This window comes from Clarias gariepinus, chromosome 22 (genome assembly GCF_024256425.1).
Source record: "Clarias gariepinus isolate MV-2021 ecotype Netherlands chromosome 22, CGAR_prim_01v2, whole genome shotgun sequence".
Classification (NCBI taxonomy): domain Eukaryota; kingdom Metazoa; phylum Chordata; class Actinopteri; order Siluriformes; family Clariidae; genus Clarias; species Clarias gariepinus.
Window position 1 is genome coordinate 6,311,665 of NC_071121.1, and position 11,137 is coordinate 6,322,801.

The 11,137-nt window shown below is 38.8% G+C and overlaps 1 protein-coding gene and 1 pseudogene across 3 annotated transcripts in view; both read right to left on the reverse strand.

The window, feature by feature from the left end:
• l1cama (L1 cell adhesion molecule, paralog a) overlaps positions 1–11,137 on the reverse strand; it is a 60,325-nt gene extending 49,188 nt beyond the window's left edge. For all 3 annotated transcript variants that reach the window (XM_053483442.1, XM_053483441.1, XM_053483439.1), the window contains exon 1: positions 11,017–11,137. The gene's annotated coding sequence lies outside the window, so the exon portion shown is untranslated. The remainder of the gene's footprint in view (positions 1–11,016) is intronic.
• On the reverse strand, positions 6,884–7,027 carry LOC128510891 (uncharacterized; annotated as a pseudogene).

The window sequence follows — 11,137 nt, forward strand, 5'->3', positions numbered from 1 at the left end:
TTTCTGTACGATGTCCTAAAGGCAACCCAAGCTTGAGTCAGCACTCTCCATCTCTTTCTTTCTGTCTTGCTTTCTATACAGACGACAGCAGTAGTTTGCCCTGGCAAAGGACACAGACAGTAAGAAACAAAGAGACACTGAAGAGATAGAGAAACTCTGTTGACCTTTTTGTTCCGGATGCATGGAGCTGAAATGCTACAGATCGAGAGCTTAATATTCCGATCTTAGATGCACTATCGTGCATGGACACTCAAGTACACAAGCAGATGGGCCGGATCGAAGGAAAACGACAAAGTCCCCACTTCCAAACACAATTATGCATCGAGATGGCATCTGTAACTTCTTCCAGGTCAGACATGATGGGTCTGTGTGTCCTTCACACAGCCAAGCTGCTCTCCCCTAAACCAAATTAGCAAACCTTCTACAAGCTCCTCATCGTCAAACTGACCAGATATCAAATTGCTAATATGACATGGTAATGGATTTCCAATTAGACGTTCATTTGAGGAGGATGGGGGGGGACAAAATGAAAGAAGAAAAAAAAAACCTGCACCATGTGAAGCATCAGCGAAACTGCTTTACGTGACAGGCAGTCTAAGTGTGCATTAGAGACTGCAATATTAACTCTATTGTTATAGAAATTTACACTTCACTCTAGCTCCTTTCCACATGAGGGAAAGAGAAGCAGGGCATGCATAATCCCTATAAATAAAGCCGACAGGTGCTTCCACTGCGACTTCCCTGCGGGACGACACTCACCAACTGAGTGTGAGGCAAAATAAGAGCTCGCAGCCAGAGGAAAGCAGGAAAGAGGACAGAGTTTACAGGAACAAGCGTGATCCTTTCTACGTCTTGTTAGCCTGGAGGGAATCACTCACTCTGATTTATACCCAGCATAAATATTGTGAATGTCCTGTACAATGTTGTTTTCATGCTGAAACGATGCACACGCTAATTAGACTGTCAGCAGCAATGAGGATGAGGACTGTGCTGTTCTGTTCTGTTCTGGAGGCTGCAGGAGGCTCGTGTGCACGCTCATGATGGGTGTGTGTGACTAAGCACAGCCAGTCATCTTCATTCTTGACATTTAAATAGCAGGAGGCATCAACACTTGCGTTCTCTATGGCAAGCACAATACTCGAACGTGTCTTCATGATATGTAATGCTGTATAATAGTTCCATTCTGTTGATTCTATCCGACTGTGCGAGAAAAGAAAAATTCTCATTAGAATTCAGGTGATATGCCTTGTTTGAAGAATGATGCAGATCCAGAGACTGGAGTTCATCACTAGTCATCATGGACCAGGAAAAGGCAGCTTGGAATTTCCCTCGCCTTCCAATTGGGCAGTGAGTTCCCTTTTGGTTCTCTGGTGTCTTCTCAACCCTTAGGAACTTCAAATAGTTGCATTAGTGACTCTAACTTGGCCCTATGTGCTAATAAGTGTATGTAAAAATACCACCCAGGCACCATCAAGAGTAAAGATACAAATTATTAATTTTGCAGTTTTTATATACAACATATCGTATGCTCAATGCATTTTAATTCAGCTACTATATAAATCTTTTGCAAATTGTGCCCAGCAAAATTGGATCAACATTTCTAATGTATATGTATTAATCCAGACGCAGGTGCAGCCTTAAACACAATATGTTTAAATATTGCACTGGAAAAAAACTCAGACATGGAAACAGCTCCTTAGCATTATGTCACGTGGGGATGTGCATGGAACGGCACAGGGTTATTATTTCTCTGTACCAGCTCACGGTATTATCTACGGAATTTAATTTGTGCTATTCATGGTATATCCCATGAAATATAAATAAACTAGTAATCTAATCTTAAACCACAGCAATCTGGATCGTTGTATTAATAAACAAGGTGTTTATTTCAGCTTCGGATCTAAACACAGACTCTCGGCTAAATGAAAATTAAAACCTCCTGCCTGCATGGATTTTATTGTCCCAGGAATCCCAAACCCGTTGCACACATCTGACAAGCATTTAAAAATTTAATAATAATAATAATAATAATAATAATGGTGTGAATAGTGCATGTCTTATAATTGCATTTGTATAAGATCCGAAAACATTGTCTGTTAATCATGAATAATCCGTAATTATCTGGTAAATTCATAGATCATATTATTATTTACACTCCTTGGCCACTTTATTAGGTACACCTTGCTAATACTAGCTTGGTCCACATTGTGTCTTTAAAACCGTCTTAATTCTTCATGGCATAGATTCAACAAGTTTTAAGAAACTGAAAATCTTTTAAAAGATTTTGTTCCATATTAACATGAGATCATCATGCACCTGCTGCAGATTTTGTCAGCTGCACAATCATGATTCAAATCTCCCGTTCTACCAGATCCCAAAGGTGCTCTATCAGATTAAGATCTTATTACTGTTAAGGCCATTTGAGGTTAGTGCCCTCATTGTCATGTTCAAGAAACGTTCACGTTTACTGTGGTCCTAAAGGGATGGAAACGGTCAGCAACAATACCCAGGTATAGGCTGTGGCATTTAAATGATGCTCAGTTGATACTAAATACCAAAATGTGCCAAGAAGATTTTCTGCTCTTCTGTTGGATAGTTTTGGTGAGCCATGTGAATTACAACTTCCGTTTAATATGATGTTGGCCCACTCTTTGCAGCAATAACAGCTTCAACTCTTCTGGCAAGGCTTTCCACAAGGTTTAGAAGTGTGTTTATGGGAAAAAAATTTTTCCAGTAGTCATGTTGGAACTGGTGTGGAGTTGGTTTTTAGGAGTTGGGCTCAGCCCCATACTTCCAGTGAAAGGATCTCTTTAATGCTTCAGCATACCAAGACATTTTAGACAATTTCATGCTCCCAACTCTGTGGGAAGAGTTCGGGGATGGCCGCTTCATGTTCCAACATGACTGCGACCAGTGCATGAAGTAAACACCTTTTGGATGAATTAGAGCGGAGACTGCGAGCCAGGCCTTCTCGTCCAACATCAGTGTTGGATGAGAACATCAGTGTTCAGAAGAGTTGAAGCTGTTATAGCTGCAAAGGGGGTGGGGCCAACATCACAAATGACAAATTAAATCTTATGGATTAAGAATTGGATGTTACTCAAGTTCATATATGGTGCATCAACAAATATCTAATTGAACGTAACGACAAAAATCAATTGTTCAAAGAAACAATCCCGTTGTCTGTATTGTGTCTATGACCTGAATCTGTAGGGTGTGTATGATTTCTATGAACGCACATACATGATTTATATACAAAAATGAGTAAAGGACACATACTATAAGTTATTCATAATTGAAGTCTAGGAGAAATTGGCCCAACAGCTTTCTATTTCATTACAGTGAAATATAAATGCAGTGACTATGGATTCAAATTAAACAAACAAATAAATAAATAAATAGACATTTGGTATGAAAATAGCAGATGCTTATTACTGTGAGCGGCAATGAAGTCATATGATACCCCGTCCCAGAAACTCTCAGAAAAGTGTTTTGTAACGTAATTTATGATATTAAAGCTCTATCTACTGTATGTGGGCGCTATCATCCCTTTTCTCTCCATTTCCAGCTTTGTCTTTCTTACCCACGCAAACCCGACTCTAACCTCTATCTCCGCTGTGCCTTTCCTCCTTCCCAGCTCATTCTCATTCTCTCTCCCTCAGATCATTTCCCCAGCCCCCTGCTAATGAGCTTACATTCTTTACTTAAAACACATCCCGTCCTCTACTTCTTTTTGTAACACCGCAAGACCCTTTTTTTGCTTTGGGTCGTTTTCTTGCTTAATTGCACAGTCACCTCGTTAGGCTTATTAGTGTTGTCTTCAAGTTTTTAACCAAAATCATGTTTCTTCATCTCTTCTCCATCAATTTATTCTTGTACTGCTAAGTACATAAAATAAGGGAATTTATTTTTTTTAAGATTGTTGTTTATCTCCTGCGGTTTCCCTGACGTGTGTCGAAGTAAAGCTGAGGGTTTTTTTCCCTGCCAAGGCTGGCAGCAATGCAGAAAAACAGGTATTATTTTTTGCTGCAAAACAAATATGACTCCTCGCCAACTCAGTTCATCCTGGTTTACTTTGCACGCGTGGAAATGCTGTGCATAACAAGTACAACCTCGAATAAGAGTGGTAATAATGCACAGGCTTAAATGCACAGAAAGATTTGAGAAAAACCATGAGAAAAATGTCAAGCAAGTTGTCCTGCTTGGATAAGTGCTGCATTCGTGAGTTTGTGAATATTTTACTATTACATAACCCCCTTTTTCGTTGCAATGCACAACCGTTATGCCAGTAACCACAGCGCGAGGTGAGAAGGCTTGGATGCACGAGATCTTTTTCATCTTTGCACAATGACTCATGTGCCAACACTTAACAAATTAATCTATAATTGATTCTGATGAATTCGAAAACGATGGAGTGTGCAAATTGTTCTCTCGCACACCATCGGGAGCGTCCTGATTTCCCAAGACCCCATGCTGTGATGTTCGGGAGTGAGAAAGCCCAGCCGAAACTCTTCTCCTTCCATTCTGGCACGCCCGTACATCCCCCCGGCCCTGCAGAGAGGTGCTTGAACAATCCGATTGGTGGGTTGCAGTGGGGAAAAAAAATGGAAAGGCGCAGTAGGTGAGATTAAATTAGCTGTGTGTTTAGGGATTACAGCCAGCTATCATGCTGATCTCCTCCCACGCTCTCCTAATCCAGCAGTAATGAAGATATCGCTCAGGGCACCAGTAAGGGTAAGGGTACTTACACGTACACTTTTCACAATGTGTATATAGTCACCTGTCAGTCATTTAACAATGCACATACACACATCTTTCTAGCATTCACTAAAAATGAAGACAAATCTTATCCTGTGAATCAATCAATCAATCAATCGATCAATCAATCAACCTTTACATAGAAATACCACAAAATCTGAAGTGCTTTATATGTATGTAGGCTTTGTTTATCCATTTTCTACCACGATAACAGACTTTGTCCAACTGTCCTCCTACATTTCCAGCTAAGCCACCCACTCGTACACATTTTTATCCCAAGCCAGGATATTATTTCACCACAGGAGCACATTACACACACACACATTATTCACTATCTCAGTTTGCTGGTGGGCAGAGTATTAGCTGCTATGAACAAAGTGTGATCAAAAAGACACCGAACTGTTTTATGAATCATAATATTAAAAAAAAAAAAAAGGATCACAATAAAAGCATTATTTTTGACAGATTTCTAGAAGAAAATATCATTGATGCTTGGGCTTCTTCACCACCTGCAGTTGTTGCTTGGTTAAAATAATGAAATGTCAAACAATTATACTCTCTTTAGACCTGAATGTTAAACAGAAATTTTACCCAGTTTGCTGAGAAGAAATTAAGGGTGGTTTCATAGAACGCTTAGTCAGCCTTGATCCAAAATACTGTAGATATGACTACCATCACATCTATGAAATTTTCTGGAAAACTATTAATCACTAAAGAGATCTTGGACTAGTTGTTGTACACAGTACAAAATATTTAGATCTGATATCAATGAATCAAATAATTATTGATAATATTATTCATAATGCTTAGGCTATGATGCAAACCTATAAAAAAAACTGATATGGTTTAGTATGGTAACCTAATAGTACATACCATAATATACCATTCTATTACTGTGGTAATTCAAACATTACCATGGTAGACACCTTAAGACTTTATAAAGTACCAGAATAGGTACTCTATGTGTACAATTTACATTTACATTTACATTTAGGCATTTGGCAAATAAAAAAAAAGTGGTGTTAATACAGTGTGTGCTACAATACTTGATATACTTATGACCATGGTACTTTAATATTTGTATAATTCTCACAATTTCCCTATCTATCCATCTATCTATCTATCTATCTATCTATCTATCTATCTATTTTTTTCTAGATAGATAGATAGATAGATAGATAGATAGATAGTCTGTGACTACTAAAGTTCATCAGGTATCTATATATGTTGTGTTTGTACATAACTTTACCATATTAGATATGTTGGTACATACTACTGGTATGGTATAGTACAGGCAGTACTATTCATTTTTTTATTTTTTGTATTATTAACTTATTAAAATATTTTCCTCCATCTAACAAATACAATATATTAGATATTGGCACATTATGCGGAATGGCTTACGGTATAGCCATGTTATTAATGGTATGTGCAATTCAGTCCACAATAATATGCACCTATATCTTTAAATTTACAGTATCATGGTACATATTACCATAAATAAATATTTCCATAATGGTAAATAATCATGCATTTTTTTTTTACAGTATCCTGGTATACCATACTACAGTAGGCCTATGTTAAAATACATTTACTGTTGTGCCAAAGTACATACCATGTTGGAACCATGTATTGTAGCACATGTATTATCTAATGGCATAGTACATGTACTACACTACAGATCAGCAAATAAATACCCTTATACTGTCAAAAATACTACTATGGTACCTATAAAATAAATAGAGAGCGCAATAAAAAGTGAAACGCCAGAATCTGAGAAGAGAGACATTTGAATATGCAGTATGGTAACACTGCAAAGGGTAGTTTGAAAGATGCTTTAAAACCAGATCAGTCAACATACAGTATAGGGAAATTAAGAGTCTCATCTAAAGGTTTAATGCAGATAATATAGAGCACATGCATACACAACATCTAAGCTGGGTTTAAGTTCAGCCTACATTTAAGGTAGTTACATATAAATGTGTCAGATGCCGGGGCAGCCATTATATGGTGTCCCTAGAGCAGACAAAGGTTAAGGGCCTTGCTCAAGGGCCCAATAGCGACAACCTGGCAGAGCTGGGGTAAGTCAGAGCCTTAACACACTGAGTCACCGCCCCAGCAGTGTGAGGGGAGAACGCGAACGAAGTCCCCCACTATCATAAATGATGCAGACAAGATTCCCACATTTGGGGAATTTGCAAGAGTCAGCACGGAATGAGTGCAATAAACCTTTAAACCACCTTCTTTATCACCACTGCCAGATATGTAGTAAACATTTGTAATAAACAGCAAACCTCATGTTCTTTAGCCATACCGCTAAACATGAAATGAGGTAGAATCAGGTAGTTTTTTTTACCAGACTTTACAAAATCACATAGACCACAAAATAAACCATAAACAAACTTATTTTACAAAGAGTTTTTTTTTAAATACTGTGTCATTGTCCTGACATGTTTAAAATGCTAAAACCCAAACTGTGAATAGCTGTGAACAACTTATAGCAGCTTAGCCTGCTAGCTAGCTTCCATCTCTCAAGCTAGCTAAAATAACACCAGTCTTGACATCTAGATATTACAGGCTAGATAATAATGATAGCAAAATTGATTTTCTTGATTTCTCTTTTTACTAGTAAGTCACCAAACTGTTAAAAAACACTTAAGTAATCATTAAAAACTGTTCACAAACATACTGGTAGTGTTCTGCTGCTGCTAGCATAAAAAAATAGTCACATAGCAGCTCTGGTCCAGCAGACACCTCATTAGATTAGATTAGATTAGATTAGATTAGATTAGATTAGATTAGATTAAATTAGATACACCTTTTCCCCCTTAGGATACCAAGCTAAAGTTACAAATAAGAAATAAAACATTGAATAAAAAAATGGAGAGATGCGTTGATAAATGAGAATATGATAACGTACAGTAGCAGCCTGGTGCTGGATATCCTGGAGTGTTTTTCTCCAGGCAACAAGTTTGTTCCTGCTATCAGTTACGTTATGACTGGTATAAAACTAGCCATCTTTTCCATCATTTTCTCTTAAATGTAATAATAAAAAAAGAAATAAAAACCTCTGAAGCCATCCATAATGGACATTTTTCTATGGTGAAAATACGGTCCCTCCATACTAATACATACAACATGAACTGTCCTGTTTATAGCTGGGGAAATTTGAATCTATTTTCAGAAAATAATAAAGACACACTGCTTCTCAATAGACCAGTCATCACACGACAATACTGCAGTTCATCATTGAGAGCACAGGGATTCAGGCTAAGTTGATTCCAGCATTCGAGCAGTAATGCTCCATTCAGAGGACAGGAACAATAAAGAGATACATAAGATGAGGATGATTTACTGCGCCCTCAATGAACAAGGATTTCATTTAATTTCAGATAGTGGAAAAAGGAAATGGGAGTCATGGAAATCGGAGGTAAAGGAGATAGATAGGATAAACCTTATCTTTTCATCATATTTGATGCTCCTGGCAGCTGCTTGCAGATGTTTCCTTCATTAAGAAAGGACTTGTCAATACAGTTTCTTACTGTTTCAACAATCTGACCTCTCAGCACTTTTAAGATGGCAAAAAAAAAAAAGAAATAAAAACTCAGCAAAGAAGTGCTTGTCAGTGTGCGTGTGTGTGGAAAAGTCTCTTGGACCTGACTTATAGCATGGTTTCGAAAACTGACTCACTTTGATCTGCAGCCAAATGGATATTTTTGCTTTCAATGAATTTGGACTCTGTGACAGATTCCAAACGTGCATCAATTTAATTAAGTCCATTATCATATTTGGCCAGGGTATTAAAACCTTCCAGCGTTACAGACATTCGTGATGGATTGGTCTCATATTCATGGCTTTTGTCTGTACAGTTCATTCCGAAATATGCCATTAGTTTGATTGTGATCAAATGCCAGATGAGAAGGCAAAAAAAAAAGTGCACTCATGTCTGTAGAAGATAAGGCATTAGGAAGGAAAGAACGCGCTGAAAGCTCAGCTGACGCTCACTACTTATACTAATGCATGTGTATTAAGACTGACATTCAGGACAAGGCTACAAATCTTTCACCTTTGTTTTAAACTCTTCCCCTTGGTAAAGGCTTCCGACAAGCTTTTAAGCCTGTACTCACTTCCCATCTTCTTTTCACTCCAGGGTTACCGTCTGCATGTGCACAATCGGTCGAACATGCAATCTACACCGTTTAGCCATGACTCCAATTTGTCTCAGACATCCTGTGCTTTTACTTCATCATATAAAAAAAAAACCTTCTCCTCATCCTCCTGTCCTATTCGATACCTGCAGGCCCATCTGTCGTCTCACTCCCATCTCTATCTGTACAGTGTAATTCACACCACTGCCATTACAAATGTGTTTAGCTAACACTCCTGAGCTGGAATATGAACTGCTGTGAATATATGAATATCTCCTCACTGTGCATGGATAATTTAAGCTGGATGTTTGATTGGCCTTTTCTGTCCAGTGTATATATGTGTGTGTGTGTGGGTGTGTGTACTCGTGCATGCATAAAAATGGTGGCCCTCTGGCAATAACAGGTGGCTGCTCTGGAGGCTTCCCTGCCACACCATGTCTGCCTCGAATTCCTCTGGAACGGACAGATTGAGAGCAGATGCTCTCGCTTCACTCAAACACTGTTTTCTGCCACTCCTGCATGAGATAGCGATTTAGCACGCGAGCGTCACACTTGTTCTGCAAGGGTGATGCTAAAGCTATTCATTTTTTTTTTCAACCCCCCACTGCTGGTAGAATTTAAACCATTCACCCCGTGTATCATGTCAGACGATGGATTTACGTGCGCATATATTACTAGCATGAGGAGTGGCCTTGCTTGTCAAACGTGACCCCACCCTGCCTTTTTCACAGTCTGTTTGGCCTACGGCTCAATTAAAACCCACTGCTCAGAGGACAAATCGTATTTTGCCTCACAACAAGACAATTCTTTCATCCTGTCCTGTAGGCGGAGGGATGGTGAAAAAAAAAAACTGAAAACTGGTATAGTTTGAGCAAATCCTTAATGTGAAAAAAGCCATATTGATTATAGGATCGCGTAAATATCGGACATCAACGGAAGCAACAGGGATTTCTTCGCTCGTGCTTTTGAAATCTAGTATAGAAACAATAACACACTCAGACACTATGCTGTATCCATGTCCCACTTTACAGTGTGGATTATTAGCAACCTGAGCACACCATAAAAGACCCACCCTGGAGCTCGTATGCTGGAGCTCTGCCAGGTGAGTGACATGAATTCGAAGCGCTGCTGGAAATGTGGACACGAATGCCCTTGTATATCCCTATCTCCTTCAAATTTGAACTTTCCTTTAAACCTGCAGTTCATTTTTCCTCCTTTGCTTTAGCGCTTTAGTGCCCACACCCTGGACCTGCACGGCGGCTGCGGCAGACAGGAGCTCCAGCGACTCGAGACCAGGATGCCACAAGAGCACGGCGCGATCATTATCGATGGTTAACACAATTAGCATGAGACTATGGGGGTGGGAAGGAAGGAGGGAGAGCTGATGTATGACCTGCCAGACAGAGGCAGAGAAAGAAGTGGTCCAAATAAAAGACAAACTAAACCTTGATGAAAAAACAGTAAGTACAGAATATCAAATCGATATATATGTATCAGATAGAAATCGCATTCGAAACAATGTATGATGAATTATAACAATAATGATGATGATGATGATGATGATGAGGGGTCAGTGCTTTAAAAAATAATTAATTAATTAATTAGAGCACAAGTAAGTGCTACCAGTGTGTGTGTGTGTGTGTGTGTGTTTGTGTGTGTGTAGACCTGTATGTGTAGCTCATAACTGTTCATATACAGGCCAGTAAGGGTGAACCCTGTTGCATGCATGCATGCATACATACATTACACAAGGTCCACGATCACGAAATTCCTTTTTTTTTTTTCTTAACTTAAAAATAATTATTAAAAAAAAAAAAAAACAATCAAAAGTTGACTATTCTTTCAGGCCAGACACGTCAGCTACTTTTAAAACCGTGGGAAGACCTGTTTATTCACTTGACATGCAAATTCATCATTAGGCATTTGCCTTGTAAATATTAACTCAAAGGCCTTCTTCAATATCCAGAAGCGTTCACATTTGAAGCGAATACATCGTTTTAATTATTTTAAGTCTATGTGACCTGCTTCTGCATAACATACTGCAGCATTTATTTCCATGCACATAATTCTATTCCGCTCAACAACTCTCAGTAAAAACACCTTCTCCTACCTTGACACACGTTCTTTCCTTATTTAATATTTTCCCTCTCTTCCTTGCGGTGAGATCTTGTGCTGGTTCCTCTCTAGCAAATTGATGGTGGTCTCTCTGTGCTGATGCTGCAGTGCTAGAA